Below are 18,754 nucleotides of genomic sequence, written 5' to 3'. Positions count from 1 at the left end.
ATTACCTGCTGCATTCTGGAAAGAGAAATATCTGAGGTTCAGTAAAAGAAATCATTAAGGTGGCTGTAGCAAGAGACTGTTCCAATCTTTATACAAACTTTACTGTACAGGTGGCTGTTTGACTCCCCAATTTTACTGTAATGCAGGGGTGGTGACACTTGTTGTTCATCCTATTCTAGCTGTCACATGGGCACTTATTTAATTCACCCTTTTCTTCTAAGCTTTCTTATAGGTGATATTTTCATACCTGATCAATACAATGCAGGGTGGGTAAAAGTTATTTTAACCACTTTCCGACCGCGTCACGCCGATGGGCGTGGCCGCGGCGGCAGCCCCAGGACCGCCTAACGCCGATTGGCGTAAAGTCCTGGGGCTGTAATTTGCATGAGATCGCGCGCATGCTGCGCGCGCATCTCATGCTCGGAGGGCGGAGCTCCGCCCCCTCTTCAGTCTGTTAGACGGCGATCACGCCGTCTATTTACACTGTGCAGCGCTGCGATCAGCAGCAGCGCTGCACTGGGGACAGCCGTGCGACACGGCTGTCCCCCTGGGGGACAAGAGAGCGATCGGCTCTCATAGGCAGAAGCCTATGACAGCCGATCGCCGTAATTGGCTGGCTGCGGGGAGGGAGGGAGGGAGGGAGGGAGGGAGAGGGTTTAAAGAAACAGGGATTTTTTTAAAACAAAAACAACCAATAATATTTATTATGAAAAAAACAAACATGGGGGGAGCGATCAGACCCCACCAGCAGAGAGCTCTGTTGGTGGGGAGAAAAGGGGGGGGGGGAATCACTTGTGTGCAGTGTTGTGCGGCCCTTGGCAGCTTGGCCTTAAAGCTGCAGTGGCCAATTTTACTGAAAATGGCCTGGTCACTACAACAACAACAACAACAAATAACATTTGTAAAGCGCTTTTCTCCCGTGGGACTCAAAGCGCATAAGCATGGCTCCGACCGGTAGACAGAAGTACCGCTACACCGTACTGGGTGGGACAGTGCAGGAACACGAGTGGCCAAACCCAATGAGCAACAATAGTAAAAGAAGGTCCGCACTGATGTCTCCACTCCAATGTAGTTTATTCAGGACATATCCAGTTCAGGTAAAACACTTAGACTAACATGTTTCGGACTCCAAGTCCTATGATTAAGGACTTGGAGTCCGAAACATGTTAGTCTAAGTGTTTTACCTGAACTGGATATGTCCTGAATAAACTACATTGGAGTGGAGACATCAGTGCGGACCTTCTTTTACTATCATGGCTCCGACCATCGTGGTACAGGGGAAGAATTTTATAAATCTGGAAATGCCAGGCTAAACAGGTGGCTTTTCAGTCTGGATTTGAATAGCTCCAGGGATGGTGCTGTCTTTACTGGGTGTGGTAGGGAGTTCCAAAGAGTAGGGGCAGCATGACAGAAGGCTCTGTCTCCAGATTTTTTGAGGTGCACTCTGGGAGTGACCAAGTTTATAGAACTTGCTGATCTGAGGTTGTGAGAGGTGTGGTGCAGCTTCAGCAAGTCCTTCATGTATCCAGGGCCCAGATTGTGCAGGGATTTGAATGTCAGCAGTCCAATCTTGAAGAGTATTCTCCATTCTACTGGTAGCCAGTGCAGTGAGCGAAGGATCGGTGTAATGTGACAGTGGCGAGGCTGGTTTGTTAGCAATCTGGCAGCAGCATTCTGCACTAATTGCAGGCGACGCAAGTCTTTTTTGGGGAGGCCAGCATAAAGGGCATTGCAGTAGTCCAGCCGTGATGTGATGAAGGCGTGGACTAGGGTTTGAAGATCCTCTGGGGGAATCAGATGTTTAATCTTTGCAATGTTCTTCAGATGAAAGAAGGAAGATTTAACTACAGATGAAATTTGGTTTCTGAAACTCAATTCCCCATCGATTAGTACGCCAAGGCTGCGCACAAGGTTGGAGCTGTTTATGTCTGAATTCCCAATCCTGATTGGTGTTGCTTTAGGATAGAGCTGTTTTGATGGCGAGCACTGGCTTTGGACAAACAGGACCTCAGTTTTGTCAGCATTCAGTTTCAACCAGTTATCATTCATCCATGCCTGAAGCTCAGCTAAGCAAGAGTTTATTTTTGGGGTAGGGTCTGTTCCACCAGGTTTGAAGGACAGGTATAGCTGTGTGTCATCGGCGTAGCAGTGGTACGTCAGGCCATGTCGTTGGATAAGTGTACCGAGTGGCAACATGTAGATTGCAAACAGCAGAGGGGATAGGATTGATCCTTGTGGCACTCCGAATTGTAGAGGTGCAGGTTTGGACATTATAGGTCCTAGGGATACTCTCTGTGTTCTGTCAGTCAGGAATGATCTGAACCACTGGAGGACTGATCCACTGATGCCACAGTACTCCTGCAGTCTGTTAAGCAGGATTTCATGGTCAACTGTATCAAAAGCAGCTGAGAGATCCAACAGGATTAGGATGGAGCATTCCCCTCTGTCCCTTGCCATGAGCAGATCGTTGCAGACTTGGATGAGGGCTGTTTCACAGCTGTGGTGTTTCTTAAAGCCAGATTGTAGAGGGTCCAGGATGTTGTTTACTGACAGCCTGGTTTCAAGTTGCAGATAGACAGCCTTTTCAATAACTTTACCTAAGAAAGGGAGCTTGGAGACAGGTCTGTAGCTGCTCATAGCATCTGGATCCATGGAAGGTTTTTTGAGAAGGGGCTTGATGATTCCTTCTTTTAGAGAGGTAGGAAACCTCCCTGCTTGCAGAGAGCAATTTACTATTTTGTGAAATGCTGGACCAAGCAGGTCAGGGCATTTCAGCATATGTTTAGTTGGTCCAGGGTCCAGGTCGCAGGTTGTCTGGTGGAGACGACAGAGGGTGTCTGAGATCTCTTCCTCACTAATACTTTTGAAATCAGTCCAGGGTGTTAGGTTGTTTTTGCAGCTATTTCCATTAGTTGCATGAGTCTTGGGTGCTGTGGACTGAATGAGAGACCGAATAGAAGATACTTTGTCAACAAAGTAGCAGGCAAATTTCTCACATAGCTCCTTTGAGGGAGTTATAGTGGGTTTTAGACAGGATGGATTACATAGTCTATCAACTGTGCGGAATAGTTGGGCTGGTCTGTTGGCGGCCTTTGCGATCTCCTGTGATAGGTAGGAGGATTTTTTCTTGGTGATCGCATTTTGGTAGCTTTCCCGGTGAGAGACAAGGGTGTGTTTATCTTTTGAATTCTGAGATTTTCGCCACTTCCTTTCTAGTCTGCGCACTTCTTTCTTTAGGTCCTTTAGTGAGCTGTCAAACCACCGTGCATGGTGAAGTGGTGTAGATCGTTTGATGCGAACTGGAGCGAGGGCGTCATAGGCAGATGACACTGCATGGTTGTAAATCAGGACCATGGAGTCTGGGTCTGCGCAATGATTGGTTAATGCGTCGAAGTTGAGGATATTCTGAACGTGCTGGGGTGAGACATCTTTCAGTGAACGGTATTTTATGAGTTCTTTCCCTCTGTGTTTTATCGCTGGTGCTGTCAGAGAGAAGTGGATGGTGTGGTGGTCTGACCATACCACTGGGTTTATATCCATGTGTGATATTAAAAGTCCGGAATGAAATATAAGATCCAGGGTGTGCCCTTTCGTATGGGTGGGGAGGTTGATAGCCTGAGAGAAACCCAGTTCATTCATTATGAGAAGTAGTTCACTTCCTAGCTGGGAGTCGTGATCATCCACCCATGCATTGAAGTCTCCCAGGATGATCCATCTAGGGTGTTCCACTGTTACGCAGGATAAGAGTTCAGATATTTCCTTAAGAAAGGCTGGACCATTTTTTGGGGGGCGGTATATGAGCAATATATGGTCACTAGGGGGGTTTAGCCCTGCAGTCCTCAAGAGGTTAAACAGAAGATGAAAAGTTATCTTCCAGGGGGAAACTTTGTAGGAAAGTTAATTGAATAAGGGCCTTGGGCCCATATGCAATGCGCTTTTTCTTCTGAGTCCTGGGTTTCCTCCAAGTTGATATTTTCACACCTTGGGCCCATATGCAATTGATAATTTTTATCTTCGATTGAAAATAACTTTTTTAACACTTTACAATACAAAAAGTACCAAAAAGTAAGTGGAAAAATTGTAGTCAAAATTATTTTGAGTATTTGTTTGCTTGTTGGTGGTTTAAAAGCATTTTATTTACAAGTTGTGAAATTATTACCTAGGAGAAAACTCAGGTGAAAATGTAGGTGATATTTGCCTTTTAAACCACTTGCAGGCAAACAAATACTCAAAATAATTTTACCAGTACTTTTTCACTTACCTATTGGTACTTTTTCAGTTGAAAAGTGCTAAAAAGTTATTTTAAAGAGAAGATCAAAAGTTATCATCTAGGAGAAAACCTAGGAGAAAAAAATAATTGCCAATGGCCCCTTGTCATAAAATGCCTTTTAAGCCACCAGAAAGCAAGGAAACACTCAAAATAAATTTGATAGCACATTTTCACCGCTTGTAATTTTTAAATTGTAAAATGTTAAAAAGTTAGTTTAACTACTTAACGACCAGCTAACGCCGATAGGCGGCGCCTGGTCGTTTGTGGTTTTGCATGGAAACGGCCGTTCGTTCGAGCAGTCTTTCCATGCCAGTTCACGGAGACCGTCTCCGTGAACAGCGTGTGAGCCGCCGATAGCGGCTCGCACGCATAATGTAAACACGCGGGGAAGAAATCCCCGCTGTTTACATCAATACGTCGCTGCTGATTGGCCGGGGATCGCATTTGATAGGCTGAAGCCTATCCTATCCGGCACAGGACGGATATCCGTCCTGCGCAGCTCATAGGGGAAGAGAGAGGGAGGTCAGGGGAGGGGGCGCGCAATATCGCTGCAGAGGGGGCTTTGAGGAGCCCCCCGCGCTCGGCCACATGGAAAGGCGGCGATCAGACCCCCCCTGGAGGTCATCCCCCTAGTGGGGAAAAAAGGGGGAAGTCTGATCGCCCTGCTGTAATGACGATCTGTGCTGCGGGCTGGAGAGCCCACGCAGCACAGATAATGCAGAGTCAGCCCGGTCCTTAAAGCGGAATATAACCCTGCATTTCAACTTTGCTCTAAAACATTATTTACAGCATATTATATGCAAAAATCATTTTTTTTTTTACTAGACCAGCATTGGAAGGGTTAAACACAGAGGTTTAAAGTTCCGTGGAGAGATATGCAGAAGTTCAGATTGTTACATTCTATTTAGTTATATGTATCTATTGAGAAATGTTACACACTCTTTGGCTGTCCTCCAACTCCTTCTCAGTCAGAGAGATGAGTCACATTCAACACTTAGATACATTTATGTAAACAAAATGTATCTATGTCAGCTTCGGATGTCTGCAGTTCTCTCCAGGAACTTTAAAGCCCTGTGTAACCCTTCCAATGCTGGTCTAGTAAAAAAAAAAATGCTGGTTGCATATAATATACTGTAAATAATGTTTTAGTGCAAAGTTGAAATGCAGGGTTATATTCCGCTTTAAGTGGTTTTAAAGAGAAGATGAAAGTTATCTCTTAGGACTTACCTGGCTTACCCACCCAATAACTGAATTGAGAGAGAAAAAGAAACAAAGGCCCATATATTAACCTTTTCTCCTGTGTTCTCGCCTAGGAGATCATTTTTCATCTTCTGTTTAAAATATTTTTTTAAAGCACTAAGGCCCATGTGCAATTCACATTTTCTCCTGAGTTTTCTCCTAGGTGATATTTTCACAACTTGTCACCAGCAAGCTAGAAAATACTCAAACTAAATTTGATAGTACTTTTTCACCAACTTTTGGGTACTTTTCCTAAAAGTTTGTTTAAAGAGAAGATGAAATTATCTCATAGAATATAACCATGTGTCAAAAAGCAGTGATAAAATACTGTCAAAATTATTTTGAGTAATTTCTTGTTTGCTGGTGGCTTAGAAAGCATTTTATTGATAAGGTATACAAATATCACCTAGGAGAAAATTCAGAAGAAAAAGTAAACTGCATATGGGCAAAGATGTACTGCAGGGAAAACAAATTTGGCTCATGAAACAGGTAGTCTGTCCACTTTGCTCATGTGTACTGTTGATGTTCACTTACATTCTGATAGCTGTTTAAATTCCAATTAAGTTTATATACTTGGATACACAATTTATACTCACTTTTATTTATACTGTTTATTGTGTAGGTTGAACTTGTATATGCAGGTAAGGAAAGTCAATAAGCTGTATATAATATAATGCTTTTTTGGATGGATAGTGGAATATGAAGCAATGCTTGGTAACTTATTAAAATGTGTTAGGTTTGAGTAAATGGATGCTTGATGTTCAGAGATATGTGTGAAGGTTTCAAGGGTTAGTGTGGCCGAAAACTTGAGAGGCTGTGGCGCAAATCTCAGTCCCCAGAAGACAAACATGCCTTAATCTTCCACTTGAAGAGCTACCAAAAGGTAATCACGGGAAAAAAATCATCCTTTCTATCCTTTCTATCACAAGAGATTGCAAATGCAGTTAACAAACCAGCCCAACTGTTCCGCACAGTGGAAAAACTCTGCAACCCAGCATGTCAAAAACTTAATATCGAGTCTTCAAAGGACCTCTGTGACCAATTTGCCCATTTCTTCACAGACAAAGTTTCCGCTATAAGGTCCGCCATCCAACTTACAGCATCTGAGCCTAATATAGCGCCGAAGACCATTAGCAGAGACAACGTAACACCTTGGTCAAACTTCAAAGAAATTGATGAAGAAGTCACATCAAGCATCCTCCTTCATGTCCACCTAACTACCTGTGACCTGGATCCTGGCCCAACACAGTTCATGTTGAACTGCCCCGACCTGTTTGTACCGGTATTCCTCAAAATTGTTAACTGTTCCTTACAATCAGGGATATTTCCTGCTTTACTGAAGGAAGCAATCATCAGGCCTCTCCTCAAAAAACCCTCCCTGGACCCAGATGCAATGACCAGCTACAGACCTGTCTCTAACCTCCCCTTTCTGGGCAAGCTAATTGAAAAAGCTGTATACCTCCAGCTAAAAGCCAGAATCCTACAAAATAACAGTTATGACCCATTCCAGTCTGGCTTCAAGAAACACCACAGCACTGAAACTGCCCTCATCCAAATATGCAACCACCTGCTCATGGCAAGAGACAGAGGAGAGTGCTCGATCCTCATACTGCTAGACCTTTCTGCAGCCTTTGACACAGTTGACCATGACATCTTGATAAACAGGCTACAGGAATACTGCGGCATTGATGGCATAGTACTTCAGTGGTTCCAATCCTTCTTGAGTGGCAGAACCCACAAAGTGTCTATGGGGCCCTTCCTGTCCACCCCTGTAACACTTAAGTATGGGGTGCCCCAGGGCTCAATCCTCTCTCCCATGCTTTTCACGATTTACATGCTACCGTTGGGAAAACTAATCCAAAAACATGGCCTGACATACCACTGCTATGCAGACGACACCCAACTATATCTTTCCTTCAAGCCTGGTGTGACAGACCCAACTCTAACTATAAACGCCTGCTTACGTGAACTACAGCAATGGATGAATGACAACTGGCTGAAACTAAATGCAGACAAAACTGAAGTCCTTCTGATTGGAGGGCAGAGCATGATAACAAAACAACTTAACTTGCAGTCTTCACCACTGGGAATAGGAGGCACGGATCTTCAAGCCTGGTGTGACAGACCCAACTCTAACTATAAACGCCTGCTTACGTGAACTACAGCAATGGATGAATGACAACTGGCTGAAACTAAATGCAGACAAAACTGAAGTCCTTCTGATAGGAGGGCAGAGCATGATAACAAAACAACTTAACTTGCAGTCTTCACCACTGGGAATAGGAGGCACGGATCTGCGCAGCTCTGATCATGTGCGTAGCCTGGGAGTTCTAATTGATTGGGATTTAAACTTCAGAACTCAAATCTCTGCTGTGGTGAAATCATCCTATTTTCACCTGAAGAACATTGCAAAAATCAAGCACCTCATACCCCCAGAAGATCTGCCAACCTTAGTCCACGCCTTCATCACATCCCGACTGGACTACTGCAATGCTCTCTACACTGGCCTTCCAAAAAAGGTCTTGTACCGACTACAGCTGATACAGAATACTGCTGCCAGACTGCTAACCAACCAACCCCGTCACTGCCACATAATGCCAGTCCTGCACTCCCTTCACTGGCTACCTATAGAATGGAGGGTCCTATTCAAGATTGGCCTACTGACATTTAAATCCCTGAATAATTTAGGCCCTGGATATATGAAAGATATGTTGCAGCTGCGTAGCAATCCCCGCATTCTCAGATCAACAGGTTCTAATAATCTAGTCATACCCAGAGTCCACTTGGAAACTTTTGGTCCCAGAGCCTTCTGTCATGCTGCCCCTACGTTTTGGAACTCCTTACCTCAACAGATCAGGACAGCTCCATCCCTGGACGTGTTTAAATCCAGACTGAAAACCCACCTGTTCAGTTTGGCATTTGCAGAAATATAACTTTTGTTGTGTGAATACTTCATCCTACTAATTACTGAATCTGAGAGAGCCTAAGCGCTTTGAGTCCTATGGGAGAAAAGCGCTATAGAAATGTTATTGTATTGTATTGTATTGTATCTACGCAGCTCTGATCATGTGCGTAGCCTGGGAGTTCTAATTGATGGGGATTTAAACTTCAGAACTTAAATCTCTGCTGTGGTGAAATCATCCTATTTTCACCTGAAGAACATTGCAAAAATCAAGCACCTCATACCCCCAGAAGATCTGCCAACCTTAGTCCACGCCTTCATCACATCCCGACTGGACTACTGCAATGCTCTCTACACTGGCCTTCCAAAAAAAAGCCTTGTACCGCCTACAGCTGATACAGAATACTGCTGCCAGACTGCTAACCAACCAACCCCGTCACTGCCACATAACGCCAGTCCTGCATTCCCTTCACTGGCTACCTATAGAATCTAGGCCCTGGATACATGAAAGATATGTTACAGCTGCGTAGCAATCCCCGCATTCTCAGATCCACAGGTTCTAATAATCTAGTCATACCCAGAGTCCACTTGGAAACTTTTGGTCCCAGAGCCTTCTGTCATGCTGCCCCTATGTTTTGGAACTCCTTACCTCAACAGATCAGGACAGCCCCATCCCTGGACGTGTTTAAATCCAGACTGAAAACCCACCTGTTCAGTCTGGCATTTGCAGAAATATAACTTTTGTTGTGTGAATACTTCATCCTACTAATTACTGAATCTGAGAGAGCCTAAGCGCTTTGAGTCCTATGGGAGAAAAGCGCTATAGAAATGTTATTGTATTGTATTGTATAAATAGATGAAAGAAGGTTCTCCAGTGTAGGGGAAAGGCTTTAGAGAATTTTTGTAAGCAGGAAAGTGAAGAGGTCACTAGAGTGGATGAGAGGAGCTCCACCAGAGGTTGATTTTAGGATGGTATTTGAAAATGTCTATAGAGGTCCTGTTGGAAGGGAAAATTATAGCCATCTTTTCAGCTGATTGGAAAATGCTCTGATGCTCGTCATCTCCCATAGTGTCCCTTAAGGTGCCCTTTAACGGTACAATTCCATGGCCGATCGATCATTTCTGGCAGGGCTGGATTTACTATAAGGCACTGTAGGCACATGTCTACAGGCATCTCATGATGGAAAGGCGGCTCACTCCCCTCCCCAAGTGCCTCCCTCCTACCTTATTTATGCAGAGTCCTGAGCAGAGTGCAAATGAGAGGTTGCTCACTCAGGCCTTGGCATTCCACTAACCAGATCTCCCTTCAGTCAGGGGCACCTCTAGCTACTTAATACTGAGGATAGCGCTGGCTACCTAAAACAAATGGCATCTGTAGGCAAGGGAAGTATGGGAGACGTGACAGCTGGGCAAGCCAGCATACTTGTGGTGCAGCCAGCATATTTGGGGTTTGCAGATTCATAGAGTGTGAAGTCTAGTGTGCTAGTGTAACAACCTCACCTTCCAGCGGCAGGTCCCGCAGCGTCTCTAGCAGGGTCCAGGCAGGTGGTGAGATTTCTGCGCTGGCATCCTCCGTGGGTGTCCCTAGCTCCCCTGTGGCGGTGAGTTCTGGCGAGCGCATGCACAGTATGCCCAATCTGACGCGTGCAAGGGCAAACAGACCTTATAGGCTGAGGAGGCGGGTTTAGGTGATGTCAGCGGTGATGTCACTCACTAGGTGACATCACCATGAAGGAAGTGCAGTCAATATTGGGAGTGGTTTTCTGGAGCTATCAATGGTGTATTTAAGGCCAGAGCACTCCGTCACTCACTGGCCTTGATACTAATCAGTTCGCTGGTTTTTGGCCTAGCTAGTGAGATTCTGAGAGCTACATTTATACATTGTGCGCTGCACAATATATATGTATTCTAGTCAGTCAGTGATATTATTTTATAGTTATATATATTCGTAATATTATCGTAATATTATTGAAGTAACATCATATTGTATATTTATCTGTGTACCATCCGATCTCTTGCCTGCCTCCTGACCTCACTCTTGTCTTGTCCTTCTGTACATAGGAAAAAAGGTCCTGGAACACAGCAGGTATTGAAGTAATGAAAACCACAAAGTGGGAGCATGGGGCTGAGAGGATTAGGAACTAGAAAAATGTATTGAGTCAGGCCCTGCTTCAATTTGAATAAACAACTTTATTCAAAAGGGTGAACAACACTGTATTGACACCAAGTGCCTCTTTAAAACCATAAAACCACTCACTGCAGATGTTAAACACGCAGCCGGCTGGGCTCACACGTACAGCAAACTTAACACACCAATCAACCTGGGATCCCATCACACTCCTGTTAGACTATAGATACTGACTGTAAAACGAAGCAAAATGAACACAAGCATAGTCCCAAAGCTAGGTCTCCGCAGAGACACAAGGATGGAAGGAGGGCAAAAAGATACTGTACAGATCCACAGCTCTAAATGCATATGCACATGCAGTTATAGTAATCCAGCTGCCTCACTGAGGCTCTCACCACTCAGCCGACCAGTTCATAGTCGTTGCTATTCCAATTGCTGTGGGATAGGCAGTTGCTTGGTAGATGGCCTCTCCTGCTGCAGACAGTACATATGTCCAGGATAATGGAATCCCTCAGGTGTCTAATGGAGGACGTGTGCACACGTGTGTAGCCTGCCGGTGATGTAACCAGTCACTCAGCCCTTCATGGGTAATGCCTTCCGCATAGGTCAGCCGGTACCAGGCTCCTTCGTAGGCTTAAAGCAGGGTCGGTGGCTGTGCTGCGCTTGGTGGGCAGTGAGGACGCCCACCAAGCGCAGCACAGCCACCGACCCTGCTTTAAGCCTACGAAGGAGCCTGGTACCGGCTGACCTATGCGGAAGGCATTACCCATGAAGGGCTGAGTGACTGGTTACATCACCGGCAGGCTACACACGTGTGCACACGTCCTCCATTAGACACCTGAGGGATTCCATTATCCTGGACATATGTACTGTCTGCAGCAGGAGAGGCCATCTACCAAGCAACTGCCTACCCCACAGCAATTGGAATAGCAATGACTATGAACTGGTCGGCTGAGTGGTGAGAGCCTCAGTGAGGCAGCTGGATTACTATAACTGCATGTGCATATGCATTTAGAGCTGTGGATCTGTACAGTATCTTTTTGCCCTCCTTCCATCCTTGTGTCTCTGCGGAGACCTAGCTTTGGGACTATGCTTGTGTTCATTTTGCTTCGTTTTACAGTCAGTATCTATAGTCTAACAGGAGTGTGATGGGATCCCAGGTTGATTGGTGTGTTAAGTTTGCTGTACGTGTGAGCCCAGCCGGCTGCGTGTTTAACATCTGCAGTGAGTGGTTTTATGGTTTTAAAGAGGCACTTGGTGTCAATACAGTGTTGTTCACCCTTTTGAATAAAGTTGTTTATTGAAATTGAAGCAGGGCCTGACTCAATACATTTTTCTTGGCCTTCTGTACCACTGCCATCTGATACACGTGTTTGACTTGGCCTGTCCCTGACTTCGTTATTGTTTGATCCTTTCAATACGACTGACATCTGACTTACTGTATGACCCTGCCTGTTTATTGACTACGATATTGCCTTTCTACTCTGTACCTCGGTACCTCTGACTTTGTGTACGATTATGGCCTGATCCTGACTACGCTTTATACACTACTGTTTGTGTATTTCACTAGTACGTTACCTCATCACGTATCAGCGTGATAGCCAGGTCATCTATGCCTATAGGCTCCTGTGATGTAAATCTGGGCCTGATTTCCGGAAATAATGAGTTGTGCCTATTAACAGCTAAATTTCCACTAGTCAATTTGATGGGATCGATCTGACAAAATGGATCAATTAAACTGATTGGATTGGGACTTTGGCCGTTATACCTTTAGCAGCCACATAAAGTAAGACTTTATGTGGTTACAGGGTCAAATTTTTCCTGCCGCTGGGGAAGTGTGCCTACCCCAGCATGGCAAGCTCGGCAGGGTATGCAGAGTGGGCGGCAGAGAGCTTTCATAGTTACCTGTCTAGATGGCTGGATTGGCTTCTTCTTCCTCCACCGCAGCAGCGATGTAACCCCAACATGTCTTCTCGGCTCTGATCACATAATATGACATGTGATCAGGTTCCAGGAGACCGTGTCAATGTTGCAGCGCTACCCAGTGGTGGAAGAGGGGTAATGGAAAGAGTCTCTTCCATCTCTTCCATCACCCCTCTTTCACCACCGGTTGGTGCTGTAATGCTAACACGGTCTTCTAGATCTCGATCACATCGTATCATGTGATCGGACCAAGAAGACATGTCGGAAATTCAGAGCCGCTGGTGGAAATAGAGAGGAAGCTATTGCCTAGTGAAGCGAAATGAGATATGTCGACAGAGGTTTAGAAAGCACAGCAGTTTTCAAATGAAATTTTTTGTTTGAATCTGCTAATGGGTTAATGGGCAAGACCAATTGCCACTGACACAGACTGTCACTGAAGTGTAAGAACTGACTTAATGAAAGAAGAATAAAACAGTACCTTTAGCATCTTAGGTGGTGCATGTTCTGTTAGACCTTCTTGATGATGGAGATGTCTTTTTCCTATTTTAGGTACTGGAGAATTATGGACCTACAACAGAAACCCACCGCTATGGGCTGCATGGTGTACAGGCCACAAAAAAGTTATTACTCTTCTGCATAAAGTTTCTTTAAAATTCTGCCTGGAGTTTTGCTTTAAAACAGTTTTTAAATAAGCCAGTTTCTCTTCGAAGTCGGTCAGTATAACTTAGTTAAATAAACACGTCAATCATTTTGAATATTTTTGTATACATTTCGTGATTCCTTTCCTTTTTTAACTAATAATCTCTGGGTATAAATATTCTCTAGAACTAATTATGAAAATGATCTGTGTCAAATGGTGAGCCGCCAACTGTCTCTGTGGAGCGCCTGGAGGGAAAAGCATGCCGCGATGGAGGAAGAGAGACTCAAAGGTGACACAAGTCAGCCTCATTAGTTTCCCAAAGGGCAACGCGATACTATTGAGATAATAATGGAAGACGACATGTCCAAACTTTTTCTAGGAGATGACCTAATAGGGAAGCCAATACAAATATACATATAACTATTTATATTATATAGATAGTTTTTATTTTCTCATTCCCTCTGCCATTTATTTGACAGATTTATTTTAATTAATGCCTCTTCCTTGTACAAAAAAAATTGTGACAGTTCCTCTTGGACCTTTGACCTACTTTTCAAGACTTGTCAAGGTCTTGCCATTAAGAATCCATAATTAGAATGTCATTGGCACTTCTCTGTGAATACTGGTTCGCCATTAGCTTGTCATTAATGAATGAAAATAAGAGTGCTATCTCTTCTACGTATTACTGGAGGATAATCATGACTTATTATATCATCTTTGTCAGTGTAAGCCTTCCCCCCATCCAAACAGAAGCTAAGGTTATACAGAGGATGCTAATAAAGTTTGCAAAGAGTTCTGTGTTGTATTATGGATGCAGGTAACCCAGGGTAACAAACGTTTTCCCATCAGTTCCATCTGCCGGGGATGTGTATCAACGCAAGCTGTGCCAGAGTGTCATCACACACTCACACCATGCTGCCCTCGGAAGATGAACTCCCCATAGATCATCTTTGGTATCATCGTTAAGCCCGTCTGTTGTGTGTTTCATCAGAGCTTGAAAATTAGTGATGATTGACAATGGCCATTTAATTTTTGCCACAATTTTAACAAATTGTCATCTTTTCGTGCAGAGAAGAATATTTGCAAAAACATATGGGCATGAGAAAACATTGCCGTATAAAAGAGAATACACCTGAAAACTAGAGATGGCCCGAACCCCCGATTTTCAGTTCGTGAACCGCAAACTTCCGCAAAAAGTTCGGTTCACGTGAACTTTCGCGAACCACAATAGACTTCAATGGGGAGGCGAACTTTGAAAACTAGAAACACTTATGCTGGCCAGTAAAGTGATGGAAAAGATGTTTCAAGGGGTCTAACATCTGAGTTTTTGCATGGATGAGTGGGATAGACGCCAAAAGTCCCGGGGAAAATTCTGGATTTGATGCAAAGCAGTGTTTTAAGGGCAGAAATCACATTGAATGCTAAATTTCAGGCCTAAAGTGTTTTAAAACATCTTGCATGTGTATACATCAATCAGGGAGTGTAATTAGAGTACTGCTTCACATTTACACACCAAACTCACTGTGTAACGCGCCGCAAACAGCTATTTGTGTTGTGACGGCCGTGCTGGACTGGTGCGCACCATGGTGAGAGTGAAGGCGATAGCGGTTTTCAAGCCCATATGGGCTCAATGACAGAACAACAGTGATTGTCCAGCTGATCGAATCTAGTCTGTCCACAATGAAGCAACAACCTTTTTATCTTTGGTGTGCCACCTCCCAAGACATGCATATAGCCGGCGGTCATTGCTTCATTGTGACATGCAAGCCACTTCACCGCGGCAAGGTAACGATCACGAAGGGTAATTGACACATGTACATGCTTTTTATTTTGTTGTTGCAGCCGCAGTGCAGCCAGAAAAATTAGGCAGGCATGTACACGCACCAGAAAAATTATTGTATCGGCCGCTGCTAGCAGCAGCCTTGAAAATTCAGGAATCCGCCTGGAGTCCTGGTGGACCCGGTTGGTGGTGGCGGAGAAGGCAGTCAAGCGGCCTGCAGGCAGAGATTCTGTGTGGGGACCAACTTAGTCTTGGGGCAGGCAGTCACACGGCGTAGTCTTCGGGCAGGCCTGGGGCTGAGCGTGCTTTGCAGACCAGGCATCCGTGGTCAAATGGACCCTTGACCCAACGCTGTGTGCCAGAGATGTCACTACTTGCCTTTCAACATCACGGTACAGTTTAGGTATCGCCTTTTTTGAGAAAAAATTGTGGCCTGGTATCTTCCACTGCGGTGTGTGGCTTTTGTGTGATGCTTTTTCTCAGGTGGTCATCCCATTGCAGTTTGTGCTTTGTCATCATGTGCCTTCGTAAGGTAGTTGTCCCTACGCGGGTCTTGGTCTTTCCACGGCTCAATTTTCGGTGGCAGTGAGCACAGATGGCATTGCTCTCATCTGAGGCAGACACACAAAAAAATTTCCACAACGCTGAGCCCTGGGGTGATGGCACTTTGGTGGTGGAGGCCGACTGAGTGTTAAATGGGGTGCCAGAATCAGAGCAGGAGGCGAAAGATATGTCACGCTTCCGTGCGGAAGCTGAGAAAGATGTACAGTTTCACAGGTGCAGTGAACAGGTATGCAGTGACTGCTGGTACAACAATGTGCAGTTACACAGGTGCAGTGAACAGGTTGCAGTGACTGGTATTACAAATGTGCAGCTGCCTGTCACACACACACAGGAACCCTGAACAGGTGCAATGAATGGTTGTATTAACAATGCCTGCGCTCACGTAGGTATAGGTAGGTAGGTGCACTGAACAGTGAACAGGTGCAGTGATTGGGATTACAAATGTACAGCTGCCTGTCACACACACAGGTAGTCACTGAATGTGCTGGGCCTGGCAGTGGCAAAGTAGGAATTACACCAAAGGCCAGCTGCAACTGACAGGGCTGTATATAATGCAAGTGGGCCACACACACACACACAAAATTAAATCACAAGAACCTCAAAAGAGCTGCTGAGGGGTGCTTTTTTTTTTAGCAATAAGACTCAGCAAGGAGCAAGCTAACAAGCCTACAAGAGCCTATCTAAGCTTTACCTATGAGAGTCTGCAGCAGCTCTCCCTTCTCGAATTACTGCAGGCACACGAGTGAGTCCAATGCCTGACGCTGCCTGCCTTTTATAAGGGGGGGGGGAGTGGCTCCAGGAGGGAGTGTAGCCTGATTGGCTACAATGTGCCTACTGACTGTGATGTAGAGGGTCAAAGTTGACCCTAATGATGCACTATGGGGGTGAATCGAACTTCCGGAAAAGTTTGCAGTTCTCCGCAATCGCGAACCACGGAGGTTCGCCGGGAACAGTTCGCCAGCCAACAGTTCGGCCCATCATTACTGAAAACACATGGGCATGTGAAAATAAATTTTCGCTAACTGCAATTCCAAAATGCATTGAGGTCAAAGGTCATGATAAAACATCTTTTTCTCATTTACCAAAAATGTGTGTCTTTCGAAAGATCCATTATATATATACAAAAAAGTTAATATTGATGTGAAAATTATTTTTAAGAAAATATAAGCTTGTCCCTAATCAAAACATCTTGCAGTGTGCATATGTATTTTCCATATAAACTCATATGCTGCAGATAGCACTTTACAATTCATTATTTTGGAATTACAGTTGCTGCTGCAGAATATATTTTTCTTTCAAAATGAACAGCCTCTTTTTATTGTAAAACAGGGCTCACATCACAAACAAAATCCCATCTAGACTTAAAGAGACACTGAAGCAAAAAAAAAAAAAAATGATATAATGAATTGTATGTGTAGTACGGATAATTATTAGAACATTAGTAGCAAAGAAACTATTCTCATATTTTTATTTTCAATTATATAGTTTTTTTTATAACATTGCATCATTCTCTAATATTTGCAGTTTACACACTACTCAGCTTTCCAGATGTTTTTACAGAGCAGGCCAGTGAACTATTGAACTGTCCTCTGGAGAGAAAAAGAAAATACAGTGACTGACAGTTGACAGTTGAGATAACAAGCTTCAGAAGACAGAGCTCTCTGCGACTTTGAAAGTCGTGGCGCTCAATGGCTCATTTGCATAGATAATAACTGGAGTTTCTTAACCCTTCCTGTACTGGAAACAATATTAGACTTATGTCTCTGCTCCTAATGTTTTATTTCTTAGCTGTACTATACATACAAATAATTATATCATAATTTGTTTTCGCTTCAGTGTCTCTTTAACATTAGGGGAATTTGACTTTAGGGCCCTTATTTAATCACTTTTTCTCCTAAGTTTTCTTCTAGGAGATAATGGTTCATTTCCTCTTCAACCACTTCAGTATCATCAGCCTCGGGCCCCTTAAGGATCAGAGACTACAGGTACCAAAAACCGGGCTTATCGACATTACATTGCACGGACCCATCGCTCTTGCCATTCACGCCTCTCACCCATCACTGAAGCCCACTCTCTCTGCTGTCACTATGACAGCAGAGCTCCATGAGCCGGTCAGGAGCTGATTTCATCATTGGCTTCTGACCCTGTGATCAATGTGAGCCAATGTGATTGGCTTACAATGATCACAAGGTCAGGAGCCAATGAAATTGGCTCCTGACTGGCTCACGAATCTCTGCTGTAATATTGAGGGCTTCAATGACAGTAAAATCTTTCCATAGTTGCTTGTATTACACAGGACGACTTTTCCCCAAAGTCAGCAGCTGAATGGAGCTGGGGAAAAGTCGTCTTGTGCAATACAAGCAACTATGGAAAGATGCATACCATTTTGAAGCTCTCTTTCTCCTCTTTCCAACAACACATAAACCACCGCCCTACACCTTTTAGTTTTCGATATTTTCGCGATCGAAATCGTGGCGGCCGCGAAAATTGCGATTTATATATCGTTGGAAAGAGGAGAAAGAGAGCTTAAAAATGGTATGCATCTTTCCATAGTTTCTGCACTGCTCGGAGTCCTTTTAAGCCTCCAGACTCCATTTAAGTCAATGGGAAGCAAAACAAATCACCAGCTACTTTTAGTTGATAAAAAAAAATCGGTACTTAAGGCAGAAATAATGCGCCCGTTTTCATTGTGAATTTGGATCTTTTGTGGAAATCACCGACTTTTGCTGTAATTTTACACATCATTTGCGCACTTTTACCACAAACATGCATACAATTTTGTAAATGTCAACATGGTCTTATTTTGGTTGCAAATTTCCCGCAAGTAGCTTTCCGCATGCGGAAGATGATTGTGAATAGAGCACAATGTCATTATTCTTCTCCAATGCCTCTGATTTAATCTAAAAGACATTTCACTATTCACTTTTCCAAGCAGGGTTATAAAAGAAGATCTAAAAATCTATAAAAGGGCTCAGGCAGATATTCAGAGAAAAAGGACACATGGCCACCAAAAGCACAAGAGAGGCTCACTTCACAGCACAGTACAGAAAGTACAAATGTGCATTATACTCCATTACCCGAGCAGATATTTGACATTCTGACATATTACTGGCCGCACATCTCAGCAGCAGAACAGTCCTTGCTGCCGGTCTCGCTGTGATCAGGTTAGTGTGTAGCCTCAGAAATTACCACAATGTTCCGTTATTTTCCCCATGTAGTAAATATCTGTGATAAAAATATGAATATTTTTATACTTTTTTAAGTATCTAGATAGAAAAAATGCCAGCTTCAATATTTATTGTAGAATT

This window comes from Hyperolius riggenbachi, chromosome 2, assembly GCF_040937935.1.
Source record: "Hyperolius riggenbachi isolate aHypRig1 chromosome 2, aHypRig1.pri, whole genome shotgun sequence".
Taxonomy (NCBI): Eukaryota; Metazoa; Chordata; class Amphibia; order Anura; family Hyperoliidae; genus Hyperolius; species Hyperolius riggenbachi.
Note: the sequence above shows the minus strand (reverse complement) of the source record.